The sequence below is a fragment of the Cyrtonyx montezumae genome, unplaced genomic scaffold, assembly GCF_038088225.1.
Source record: "Cyrtonyx montezumae isolate F1298 unplaced genomic scaffold, pur_monq_1.0 scaffold_24, whole genome shotgun sequence".
NCBI classification, from domain to species: domain Eukaryota; kingdom Metazoa; phylum Chordata; class Aves; order Galliformes; family Odontophoridae; genus Cyrtonyx; species Cyrtonyx montezumae.
Window position 1 is genome coordinate 9,276,933 of NW_027071981.1, and position 14,051 is coordinate 9,290,983.

The 14,051-nt window shown below is 47.6% G+C and overlaps 1 protein-coding gene across 3 annotated transcripts in view; it reads right to left on the reverse strand.

The window, feature by feature from the left end:
- The window catches only part of GALNT14 (polypeptide N-acetylgalactosaminyltransferase 14), a 67,303-nt gene that overhangs the window by 47,463 nt on the left and 5,789 nt on the right, over window positions 1-14,051 (reverse strand). The window lies entirely within an intron of this gene.

The following is a 14,051-nucleotide window of genomic DNA, read 5'->3' on the forward strand; positions in this document are numbered from 1 at the left end:
CCTTCAGAGTTTTCTATCTGCTGAACTCGCCAGTCAAATATGAAGGCACAAAGAGCTGCCAGAGGATTATTGATGCAGTTTTCAGTAAGGGCACCAAAGCTTTAATTTTTAACGGATGGCTAGGGCTGCCACCAACATGGGGAATTTATTTGCAAATCAGGAGACTTTAAGTTGCAAGGAGATAAAGATGACAGATTCATTTCTTTGATGAAAGGCCAAATTTTGTTTCCAGGGCTTTGCTAGGGAGAAAGATTTCATCCCATGCTCATTAGCCAACACTTGCAGTACCAGCAGTGGTTCCAAGTTAAGACATACCCCTGCCTCCTGCAAGCAGTCTGGGCCTGAGCTTCACACCTGGACAGTGCTCCCTGTCTCACCTTCTCGCTTCCATACAGCAGAGACAACGCACACTTCTGACCAGTACCACACACCCCAGATCACAAGAAACCACTGTGGAGACCTCTGCAGTTTCCAGTGTGATGGAAACAGAATGTTCTGCCTCTCTGTGATGATAGAGATGAGTGCATTTGCCTTTCTCCAGTCTTCTCTCCTAACCCTTCTAGCAGGTACGAATTTCTAGCCTTCCTGGCAGAAAGTAATATTTTCCTGCCCTGTTTTCAGTAATTTACGGTCTATTCTCCTCTATTTACCCATTCTCCATTAGATCTTCACTGATTCAGTGCCCAGGAAGACTGAGCATCTCTCCCTTAAAAGAGAAGAAACCTGATAGTTCACCAGCCCTCTTATCCGTTGCATCCTCCACTGTGCATGAGACAGGAGGGTTCACAGATGGGACTGATACTTGTTCTGTCCTTGCCAAAACCATACTAGAAGTTACTTTTTCCAATCTTTGTCAACCTGCAGTAGAGCTGCAAGAACAGAGCTTCCACATCTCTGGCTGGCTCTCCTAACCCCAAGGTTCACACTGCTGACATCTAGAAGCAACACACAGCTATTGACTCCCTTGAATTTCCAGTCCAAAAGTTGCTCTTCTTCCTGTGTCCCTCCACAGAATCAGGTGTGTGTGTGCAGCTGTACAGGATCAGACTTTAATTTGTTAAAACAATAAATTAGTTCACAGGATAGCCTGACACATGAAGACAAATCCTGTGTAATTAAAAAGGAAAGGAAGCCGATTATATGCTCCTGGAGAATATTGCTGCCTGCTTCTGTTTTATTTATACGTTACACTGTATAATGAGCTGAATATTTAGGAGGTCAGCACAAACCAAGCTGCTGACTGGAGAAAAGAGAATACCCAGCTCTGTCTGTGCCTGAAGGCACACAGTAGGAAGGAGAGGATTTTCAGTCATCTCCCTCTTCTCCCCCAAGACCCCTCAGGTCTGCTTGGCTCAATTGCTCATTCTAAACTACACGTGCTTGGGCACAGATTTTCTCAATAAGCCTTTCCCTGAGTCTCATGTCTGCAGCCCTATTTCATCCCATCCCTTTTTTCCCAGTGAGGTTTGTACTTTCCATGCTCTTGTGGTTGGTACTGTTCTCATCGTGAAGCTCAATTTCTATCTTTTTTTTTTTCATAATTTTAATAACACCAAATCCTCCAGAACTTCCAGACTTTGCCACAACCCATCCAGAAAGGATGAGCTAGGTCAGTGCTTGTCATCCCCAGCCTGCTAGCACCTGTACACCCTTACTATGGGTCTGTCAGCAGCAATTAGGAAAATGAACTCGGGGCAGGTCCTCCCTCCGCTCAGACAGAAATCACTGTGGGACACTGTGGGGCCAGCACTGCTATTAGAAGTGGATGTTTGCACCCTGACTGTTAAAACACCCTGCAGTTGTGGTCCAGCTTTCATCCCTCTCTCTGCCACAGGTTTGAGAAGGTTCTGAAAAGGACTCACATCACCACTGTGCTGCAAAATGCTGCAGCTCAGTGAGATGCCTTCCTCATCTCGGCACGTAGCAGCTGTGTGCTGCCCAAGGCTGTCTCAATGTCCCTGTCCTGCTCTGCTGTGTCAGGGAGCTGCTAAAACTCCAGGGACTCACACCTCCCACAGCAACCCTGTGTCACGCCAGATTCTGCAGACACTCCAGACAACATCTCTCCCCAAACAAGTCTGATTTCAGCACAGAAATCAGCCCTTGACTTGAGAAGTTTCTCCAAACGTGACCTTCCTTGGATGGAGCTCTGCCCCTCCTCAAAGAGGGTATAGCATCCAGACATCCCCACTGGCATGCACAGCAAGACCAGCTCAGTACAGCGGCTGAGGAAGAGATTTGGGATACCTGTCAGTGGTCTGAAGGATCTGATACACCTAGCTGTCCTCCCAAAGCCCAGAGCTGTCCAAGGCTGGAGAGGGAAAGCTGGCTATTATATGGTGGGGAGACTTAAGGCAGGAAAGCTCTAGCATGGTCCTCCAAAGCTTAGCCGCAATTATGCAGTGCTTTAATCAGAAAATAAAGAAAGGTAGCACCCACCCTTGGCCCCCAGCCCATGTCAGTCTTGGCATCATCAGAAGTCAAAGGCATTTGGGAACTGCACAGACCCATGGGCAGTAAGTAGGGTAGCTAAAAGGAGATACTGCAGAGGCAGAGGACATTTGTTTTTCTTGTGAGCCATTTCAGGGCATATGGGATCTGCTTCTCAGCCATGAAGGTCAAAGCAGCCTTCCCATGTTTCAGCAAGAATGGCAGCTGATTTAGTACTTAGGAGCCCACAGCTGCACTCAGTCTCCAGCTGAGCTTTGCTCTTATTTCTGCATAGAAGCCAAAGGTCAGAGAAGGGAAGGGAGGGCAAAAAAACCAGAGGTCCCTATCTTGCTCTGAAATGAGTCCCATCAAGAGCCCCTGTGCTTGCTCAGGGAAGGGATCTTGCTGCTCACACGCTTGGCATCTGTGACCCAGCGTGGCCTCTTCACAGCAGCAAAGGCAGTGGTAATCCATCTGGTAATTGCTTCCATGGCGATCTTCACACAGCTTTAGACACTAATGCTGCTATCTTTCCCCTTCCAAACCACACAGTAATGAGGGGTGATCGGTGGCAGCCACATGTGAAGCATCGCTGCCAGATAAGGGAAAGTGCCTCCAAGGGAGGGAAAGCTTAGCTTCTATTTTACCTGGTTTTATTCTGACAGGGTGGGGAGAAAAAGAAAAGATTAGAGAAGAGATATTCAAGTAAAATAAAATAATTGCAAATGCACAGGGCACTTATATGCATTGCTTTCACTGTTCATTGGAAGCTTACAGAAAATCCTGCACCTCTGTCAACTAATTGCTTTTGAGGAGCAGAGCTTTACCAGGTGGGCACCAAGGCACAACCACCTCCACCTGAGATATTGCTTGGCAAGAAATGCTGTCAATCAAAGCTTCTACACTCAATTGCCAGCTTTGGACAAGCCCCAAACTCTCCTGAGCCATGCCTCAGTTTTCCTGTCCCTGCTGCTAATTCCTCAGATAGCACCAGCCTGCTGAGAAATTCCCAGCCTCCCCCCTCTTCACATCTTTGGAAAACCCATTCTTGGGACTAACCCAAATTTTGGTCTGAGCCACAGACATTTTGCACAGAAGCAAGTGTTTCTGTAACCTATGTTGGGTACAGAGCCAATCCTCGATGTGCAGGAAGAAGCAGATGGAGCTCAGGTCACTGCCACCATACTGCAGGACGCTCGTACCATCACCAGCAGCACATCCTCCCCGGAACTCTCCTCGAGGAAGAATTGGACATAAAACATTAGTGACAGCAAGAACTGATCTAAACCTTTGATTCTTGGTACCTGCTGCCAGAATGTTTGCAAGATCCTGGAGCTGGCAGCATCGTGAGTGACAGCACCAGAGATACAGCAACATAATTTAGAGCATGTGTGTCCTCCTTAACCTTCCTCCATCTCAGCTCAGTAATAGGGTAAAAAATACCCTGGCTAGTGAGGAATGCATCATAGCAAGGTATTGTGAGCTAGAAAATAAATAAGCCTAGTCAGAAAGGACTGTAGGGAAGGAAGGGTGCCAAAGGCTGCAAAGGGAGGACCCTGGACACAACAGCTCCATGCAGTACGGACAGTCCAAGGATGACACGAGGCTGGCAGCAGGGACCAGAGCTTGTGTTGAGGACCAAGAAACATCTTAGGGTAGATCTGACCCAAAAGTGCACCCTGAGGCCAGCCAAAAACATCTGTCAGAACCTGCACCTGACAAAGTTTCTGCAATGAAAGGTGGAAGTCCATCAAGGGCTCCTTTATGACACACATAAGCCACCTTGCCTTCCTTAGAGAAGGTGGCAAAGATAAGGAAGAACAGGTAATAAATATAATAATAATAAATAAGCTGAGAGCAAGGTATTTCATTAAAGAAATACATAAAGCACTTTGCCAGACTGCCTCTGTTGGCTCCAGGGCTGTGTATTGCAGGGATGCCAAGGGACTGTGCCGAGCTCAGCAGTGGCAGGGGGTGACCCGAAGAGGTTTGGCTGCCTTACAGCCTCCTCTACAACTGTAAAATCATCCCTGCAGGGAGGGAGGAGATAGTGCTGGGAAAATCACAGCTGTTTCTGGAGCAAAGACACCCTTCTAGCACTGCAAAAAACACCTCCTTGCCTAGAGTGACAAGACTGAGAAGTATTTTTCTTCCAGAAATGAAGCAGATACATGAGCATGGGTGCAATAGATGCACACCAGGCTGGAGGCCAGCAGAATTACCTGCTTTGGTCAGTCCCCTGCTCCCAGCCTTTGCCTTGCCTCTTCTTCAAAACACTCCTGCTCTGCTCCAGCACCTGAACATCCCCTGCATCAGACATTCCCTGGCACAAAGTCTAGAGCATCTTATAGCCTTCCTCCACTTTTATGCATGATGGCAGCATCTGAATGGGATCAATAGTTATGCACATGTCTAAAAGGCAGAAAGGAAAAAAAATGAAACAGTCAAAACCAAAAAATAAGCCTACTTCTGAGTTACGTGCTGCAGCAGGCTCCAAATACCTCTGAAAAGCACAGGGACCTGGACAGAAACCAGCAAGCAGACACTGAGCTTTGTTGTTATTACTGAAACAAATATCCCCAGCCTGGCACCGACTCCCTCTCACAGACACACAACCCTCTGCAATAAGGAACACAGGACTTTTGTAGTCATCAATCAAGAAAACATAGCTTTGATGGACAGTTACTGCTTGGCTGACATGGAACTGAGCCTCCACCCTTGGCCTCATCCCAACCCTACATGCCGTGTGCTGGGAAGGGCAGCACCTGAGCAGAAACACCAAGCAGGCACACAGGTGGCTGTGGGAGTCCCACTATAGCCTGAAGCAGATGCTTCTGCCTGCACCAACACAGATGTCTGGGGCAAGGCACCAGAAATAGCCGGCTGCACAAACAGAGACTTTCCCTCCCACACAGAGTGAGTTTTAATGCAGAACTGCCGAGTACAGCTGAGCGTTCGAGTGCACCTCTCTTTTTGAATAAAAAAGGAATAACATCTCGACAGAAATGAAAGCTGTGATGGTGGTTTATGCCAGCTCAGCTGGGAGCTGTCAAACATCTGTACTGGGGAGCCTTCCTTCTACAGCAACCCCTGTGTCTGCTTTAAAACAGGAGCAATAACGCTCGCTCAGAGTCATGTGAAAAATCATATTTGCAAAGCACTCAAAGGCTCAGCAATGAGAGAGGGTTCAGCATATATTTCTGCTCACCAAACCTATCTGCTGCCTCCCGACTGCAAAAAGAGAAGCAGGCTCTCAGCAAAATCCTCATTATCCTAAAATACAAACTCAGGATGCTGAAGTGAACCAACACAGCAGGAACGAGGCACATCAGGACAATACATTCCTCCAAACTGAGAAGGGAAAAACAAAACCCAGCATGATGCTGGGGAAATGTTACCTCCAGCAGCACACCTGAGCTGTAACCTGCTGGCTTTGGCTCAGCTTTCACCTTCTGTCCAGCACCCCAATGAAGATGGGAACCACAGCTGGTCAAACACCACAGAATGGGATGGGCTCCACCACTAGACACACCACCACATCCTTATCTCCTGAGACACAAATGGCAGTGGTGAACAGAGGGAACTGGATTCTTCATCATGCTTTGATATAATGTTTTGAAGAGCTGGCTGAACCAGGGACAGTGGTGAAAGCACAAGGGCCATCACAGGTGAGCAAGTATTCCAGCAGCAGGAGGAGAATCACAGGATTGTTGGGGCTGGAAGCCTGATGAAGGCAATCAGGACATTTATGGAGAGTTCTGCAAGGCTCATTTTAAAACATTCCCTATGCCAGTGCAAATTAATATTTGAGCAAAAAAATATTACAGAAAAAGACAGTTGACTCATGAAGAGCAAATACATTAAATATAGAAATTAATTAACTGATGTGCAAAAGGAAAGGGATTTTATAGCCCTGCTTTGAGCACAGTTCTTGTTGCAGCCTTACACAGGACCCACCATGTTGCTCTAAGCCCTGAAGCAGGGGCAGCAGATGGCAAAGCTTTTCTTTGCTCCCCAGCCACACTCCTCTGCAGTGAGGAGTGGGGCTGGCACAGGGAGCTACCCCAGCACTACTGCGAGCTGAGTCTTAGAGCCTCTACACTGGCTCTAGTTATTTAATGAAGACTGCAGGAATAGGAGGGGAAAATTATCCCACGCACAGCCTGATGTTTTTCTCCACATGCTGCTTGTTAGGCTGGCAAAAAAACATAGTGATGCCATAAATTGCTCTGAATGTTTGCCATGGTTATTTGTTTGGAATGTTCCCTTACCTCCCTTTGAAACACAGCGTTTTTGGGTTTACCTCTCATGATTACAAAGGAATGAGGTGGGGAGGACTGATGCTCACATCCTGAGCATCCCCAGTAGAATGCACACTGCAGCCTCAGTGAGCACAAACCTCTGCAAGAGAGGAGAGATCCCACCTGCAACTCAACTACCTCGAGACAGGCAGAAATTTAGGCTACTGGTGTCAGAGCCGTGATGTTATTGCTACAAGTCCTGCCACTAAAAGTTGCATTCACCCACCCCAATTGCAGTTCAGGGCTCACAGCCAGATCCTGGGCACTCCAGACTCCTAAATCACACAAGGCAGTAAGGGCAAACTAAAAACACCAGCAGCTGATTCCAGAGGATTTTAGTGGCCCCCCATGCAGAGCACTGAGTAGCTAGAGACACTATTGAGCTGAGGGAAAAGCAGCATAGCTCTTAGCAGGGTTGAGCTCATGCTTTCTGCTGAAGCATCAGTGGAAAAAGTCAGTGGGAAATTCCTGAAAGAGAAAAGCATATTTCCACAGACTGTGAGATTTCATATTATTTTGCCTGTTCTAAAAAGTCTGATAAAATATCATGGCTTTCCTCTTCCCAAGCAAACACCAACGTGCCAACTGATAATGCCCTGGGAGCCACAGGATCCCCCTTTGCTCTCCAAGGGGCAACAGCTGCTACACTTCCCATGGTAGCTGTGTCCAATCTCAAGCACCTGATTTGCACCTATATTGGCCCTTAGAAAACCTAATACTAGCAGAAACTGTAACCCCTTGTTTTCATAGTGTGCAAAGGGACCTGTTGTTTCAGTGAGCATGGCTTCGTTTTGTTTTTAATCGCCAAGTCGTCACATGCTACAAAAACAAATGTAACAACAGCATGTTGCAGGAGTTGAAATTGAAAAGTACAAACTGTCTGTCAACGAAAATCAAAGCAGCTTCACTGCCAAAACGGAGTGAAATGCGAAGGAGAGCTTAAACAGAGAAGGGAAAAAAAAAAAAGGGGAAATTGCATTAGTAGTATACTTTCATTCGTCATAATCTGAGTGAGACCGGTAATGACACTGGAAGGTGAGCCACGCGCTGCCCATTGAGACTGAGCTATTATGAGAGCAGCTGGCTGTCAGCTGCTACCTCCACACAAAAGTAATGAGGAAAGGGCCTCTGCACCCCATTCCTGCAGCAGCTGGGGTCGGGCAGGAGGTGAGAGAGGACGCTCCATCCTCCACCTGGCCAGGAATTGCTTTCTGAAAAGCGAGCACAAAAATCACAGCTACAAGGCAGTACTTGGGGTGGGTTTGTTGTTTTTTGTTTGTTTTTCCTTTTAAGAAAGCATTGTAGGAAAATGATCAGCTCTATTTAACAGGCTGTTGAAACATCATAATGCCAGGCTCCTCTGTTATCCTGGCTCCTAATGATTTTATTAACCCAGTACCTGGAAAGGGAATGTACTCAGCAATTCTGCTCTGGGCAGCCCTATTCTGCTCAGATTCAGGTAGGAAGTGAGTCTGAACAGCAGCCGGTAAGAGGATATTTAACGCCCACCTTTTCAGCTGGAAATTGAGTTGCCATTCACTGTTACTGAAACCAACAGGATTTGGTTCTCCCTTCCCAGTGAGCACAGGCTCTCGAGCAGCACAAAGCCCAGCTCTGGGGTCCCCTCTCCTACAGGCAGCAACATTGCCACCAGGGATAACTTTCCATGGAGCTTACAATGATCCAGAACATCAACTGGGACAGAGAGGAAAACAGCAGAGCTGAGCCTTTTGCATATCTGCAGCAATCTATCTTGCCTGTCCCAGCTGGCGGTCTCCAGACAGATGTTGCAGCTCCTGCTCATGACAGAGCCAGGGAGATGAGGCAGCTCCTCACGGGCACTCCCTGTGGCACCCGATTCACAGGTGGAATTCAGTCCTCTCCTCCATCAGTTGTCCATCAAATTGTGCTGCCAAGGACACTGTGACACTTGTGGCGACACTACTGCTCGGCATCTGTACTCAGGCAGCAACTCACCCTCAGCCTGTGGACCAGATGCCTCACCCCTGACACTGCTGCCCACTGCACCTGTTGGCTACAAGCAACTTCCATGCACACGATGCTTTCTCCCAATGTTGGCTAGTGAGAGACCCTTCTTTGCCACTTTCCTTCTCTTCTAAAACCTGAGTCCTCCTGGGGCCATGACTGTAAGTACACACTACTCTCTCAGTGAGTAGCACCACAGTGTGAGCTGCTCTGAAATCAGTGGGCACTCCATGAGCCTCCCCCAGCACCCAGCCAGGTGTTGCTGTACACTAACCAACAGGAGTGATTAACCAAGAGGTTCTTTAATGATTACTCCACAAGGGCTTATCTCAGCCAGGCTCCTTGTAGGAAAGCTAGGGAAACCAGGCACGTGTGGAGGCATCAGCCTTCAGCAGGATGAGCACAGTGGGAAAAGGATGCTTCTCAAAGCCAACACCAAGCAGGGCTTGCTTGCAGGGAGCAAATGGGGAGCAGCACCTCCTCAGGTAATCTGCGCCAGACTGGAGCACTTTTATGATAGTCTACTGCTGGTTCAGCCTGAAAAGCTTTATCTAGCCATCACACCCCACATACTGCACTACCATATATCTCTGGCTCAGCACACTGATTTGTAGTGGAGGCAATCTGGGCCTGACCCCAAGCACCAAAAGAATTATGCACAGCTTCCTTTTATCAACTTTACTCTCTCTGGCATGTCCTCAGAGCCCCTCCAAGTCTCCTTGTCATCTGAAAAGAGGACATGCTGTGTGCAGCAGCACCATAGGCTTATTAACCTGACCCCCCCTCCAGCTCCTTTTCTTCTCTGCAAATATGCTTTTAACCTGTCTGCAAGGGGCTCATCTTCTATCTCGTGTCATGGCTCTGAACTCTTTCCCTGCATATTTTGTTTCTTGAGAAAACTCTGTCTCTTGAGATATCCAGAAAAAAGGAGATGGGCAAAGGAGAGAGATTTAATGCTGCCTTTAAATCTCCTGGCTGGAGGGGCTTCCCATGCTACGCAGTGTAGCATTGGCAATTTAATCATCAGTGTAATACTTCTGCAAACAGCAGCAGACAGCAGAGCCCGCAGGAGCAAACGGTCTCTCTAACAGCATGAATATTACAGGCACTTAACAGCCCTTGTAATCTTGCTGTGGCTTCCATGCAAGAGCACAGGCAGGCAGCACGACCGCAGGCACTAACCCCGGCTGCCAGGTGATAAAGCTTCACGGGGTTCCCTAATGCAGCATCCAAAATCAGCCCCAGCAAGGAGAAAATGAGTGTGAAAACACCGAAACCTTCAACAGATTCATTTCCACACCCCTGCACCTGTGTTACACATGAAAAGGATTTGGGGCAGGTGGGCATTTCTGAGCATTGCAAAAATATGAATGCTTCTCAGGAGAAAATATTGTGTTTTTCAGTTTAAATGTTAGCCTGTTCTCAAAGGAAAAAAGGTCTATAACTAACTTTCATTCTTCAACATCTTTACTTTTTTGCTGGATGAATATCATTCTGAAAAGTTTCCCACAGATGGGAAGCACAGCCTTCAAAGGAGAGTCTCTGGAAATCAGGAGGAAAGTGGGAGTTGCTTTGCTTTATCCTTCCTGATACAACAAAGAATGACAGTTTCTCCAAGATGGGAAAAACACAATCATAGAATATTAGGGTTGGAAAAGACCACTAAGATCATCATGTCCAAATCCAACCCATCCCCACTGACCACACTGTTCAGTGTCACATCTCCATGGTTCTTGAACACCTCCAGGAACAGTGACTCCACCACCTCTCTGGGCAGCCTGTGGTAACACCTTGCTAAGCTTCCTGAGAAAAAATGTTTCCTAATACACAGCTGTGAGATGGCTTACACACACTGTGGCTGGCCTCATGCTTGCTCACCCAGCTCTCACCCCCTCCACATCTGAGTAAAGCTTGTGCTGTAGAGAAAGGGAATAAATCGCTGGCATCTTGCTCACACCTTTAATTACTTAGCTGATATTGATATAACACTAATTGAAGCAGAATAATATTGTCTCTCAAATAAGCGTGCCCACATAGGCATGACTGAGATTAAAAGACGTACGTTACACTTGGATTAGTTCATTTCCAGCTAATGCAGAGACAGACCCCTGTGCTGAACCCATGTGTGCTGCTGTACAGCCTGCTGCCCCAGGGCAGCAACCAAAGCCTACTCACACAGTGCTGCTCAAACAGCCACGGGGCTACAGAGCAGGCGTACAAAACCATGGAAGGAATAACTTGGTTCACTCCTGGTTAGGAAATCCTGGTGACCTTTCTGAGATATCAGTCCCTCTCCAAGTCTCAGGGCAGGGACTGCACGCAGCGAAAGTATCTCCACTTGAGTTCAAATATTTTAGTTTTGCTCCAAGAGTAACAGCAAACTTGGCAAAGTGTTAGAAGCCTTAAGCCCTGTTCTGCACAACCATGCAATGCCTGTGAGATTGCTGCAGATTTCAGGCTGTTTGTAGGCTTGATCACCCCATAGCTTCAAGTTGTGCCCAAATTCTCCACATATCACCTCTGCAAAGGGGATGCATGCCCTTATTTACCCAGGAAGCTATGCAAATGCAATTGTTACTGGTTAGGGAGCTCTCAGCTCCCAGAGCATTGAGCAGCCTGCATGGAATTGAACAATACCATCCCTCACTAATGAGATCCAGGGTCAGCAAGGAGAGGTAAGGAATAAAATAAGAGGAAAATGCGGTGGGCACTGCAAACACAGCAGCTCATCCCCACTCCTTCCCCACCCAACTCTGCTCCCACCACAACACAGGAGAGCATAAGTGGAAAACTTGTCTTTGCCTTTTGCTTTTTTCCATAGGAGAAACTAAGCCATGTTGTCTTGTATTCCGTAGACTCCATAAGCACACTGTAACTGTCACCCCAAAGCACCCCAAATTACCAGTTGGGCAGAGTAGCATGCCCTGACTCAGAGGAAAAAAACACATGAGAACAAAGAAAAAACAAAGCAATGGTCTTTTAAAACGAACTGGCATGAGCCACAAGCATACTCTTACCTCTAATTCCAATATTTCCTCCCCTGCACCTAACAACAATTAAGGAAAAATTAAATGTGCAAAAATGAGGTCTGTACAGATCATTGTCAGCATGAAGGGCTGCAGTCAGTGCTCACCCTGCTGAACGTGCCTTCCTCTTACTTGCAAGCTGAGCACCTCCGTAATGTGCTATGAGGTGTGTTTGTAACTGTCTGATGCCAGCAGTGGTCCTTGAGGAGGAAATGATGTGTGCCTAAATGCAGACAAAGCCATTCAGAAAGCTGGGACAAAGCAGCCTCACTCTCCTTGGTTGGGCCAAATTACATCCTTTGGACGCATTCCTTCAGCAGTTTCAAAAAATAATAATAATCTGTCTCTATTTCCTTCGCTTTGCAAACAATATTTAGAGAATAGAAGGTGATTTCAGAGCCCATTTGTTTTACGGCGCGTAAGCCCTGCTCTCTTCATATCACTTCCCAATCAGGTTTACTGCTAGCATCACCACCAGAAAACTGAGGAGGTAAAGACTTCAAACCCTCAGTCACACTGTTATAGTGAGTCCAAAGGAGGGCAGAGGAGATGGTGAAGGATACAGATGAGGAGCAGATGACGGGCAGCCTCATGGCAGCTGCAGCTCCTTGCAGGGAGCAGAGGGCAGCACGGAGCTCTGCTCTCTGGGGATGGCACAGAGGGTTGGGGGGTAGGGGACATGGTGCACGGCTCATCTGGGCATACGTGCAGGGAGCAAAGCAGTGTTAATACAAGGATGGGCCTGAAAACTTCCTTGGCTCACACTTCCTACAGCAACGACTCCTGCTGAGACATCGGAGGGAAGAAGAGTGGGAAATCAATTTAATTGCAGCTTAGTAAGCAACTGTGCTAAGCGTCACTGGCAAAATCTGAGCTTTCACTGTGAGAGAAAGGGGAGAACACGGCTTTTTTTATTGCACAAGAAAGTGGATAGAGAGCAAACTCGTCTGACAGTCATTTGGCCCTCGTGCCTTCCTTTAAACAGGAGGAAGGCAGCAAGAAGCAAACAGCCAGTACCAGAGCTGCTCCAATTAACAGTCAGTCCAGTGCACCCTTTGTTGTTACACTACACATAATTACTACTTCACGCAAACATCTTTCTTAACCAGATCTGATTTCTGCTTTCTCCCCAGACACATCCCCATAATGGGTTTTATTTGCTGGGCTGCCCTAGTGAAGGGAGCTGGCTACAGCAGCATTTCTCACAGTAGCAGTACGTTGCTTTTGCACTTCTACGGCTTCTCCACTGGCAAAGATAGCAGAGCTCACACCCAGTCACGCAGAAGCACCACGCTGGCATCCCGTGGGCTGCCTAATGCCAGCTCCAATATCATCCACAGAACTCATATGTGCAGTTACACACGAGCTCACGGGGAAGGCTGGGGAGCTAAAATGCTATGAAAAATAATAGTAAAAAATAAGAGCAGAGCCCAGCATCTCGTGTGCTGACCATCTCAGGCATGCCAACATCAGGCTGCAGCTTCCTTCAACAGTGGGGCAACTCAGTCTCATTGATTTCCCTGGGTGAGGGGGCACTCCAGACTGTGGGGTGGCTGTGTGCTCCAGAGGCTGTCCCTCAGCACAAGGTCCAAAAGCCAATGCTCAGCACTGCCAGCACCTTCTGCAATATACTGCAGCTCACGCTGTCATCTCTCTCACTGGGAAGGCACTATTGTCTCACTTACATATACTTTGCAAACTGCTAATCCCAGGGAAGCACTCAGCTCAAAACCCACATGCAGCTATATCTGGGTTTTCCAGCACAGTACCACTGCACTCATACATAAACAACTGTGCTATTTGCAACTCTGGTGCTCCCAGAACAGTGCTGTGCTGGCCTTGCTCATGCTCCTCCTTTTGCATACCTGCAGAAGTAGCTCAGCACACCTGTCGTGGGGTACTCTGCCCTAGACTTTAACTACTGAGCTTGAGGAAGAAAGGCAAACTGCTTGTCTCAATACTGTGGCATGCCCACAGACTCAGCACTGTCACCTCTAACCCCAGTATAATGCCCAGCATGCCTAGCTCCCCTTACCTGAAGGGAGGCACAGACCACACAGCAGATCCAGAACCAGAGAAACGCCTGGGAAGAGCAGAAGATGCACACTCTATCAAAACAGCCCCTGAGCCCTGATTACATCCAAATAAATCATGACAGCGCTCTCATATCACGGAAAGGATTTCATCCCATTTGTTCCTCATACTGCACGTGTTGGTATATAAATGTTTCACGTGCAATCCTGAACCCACAGCACTCCTCGGAGCATCCTTTAGATGCTCTCAATAACCTTGTCATCCTCAGATGGTG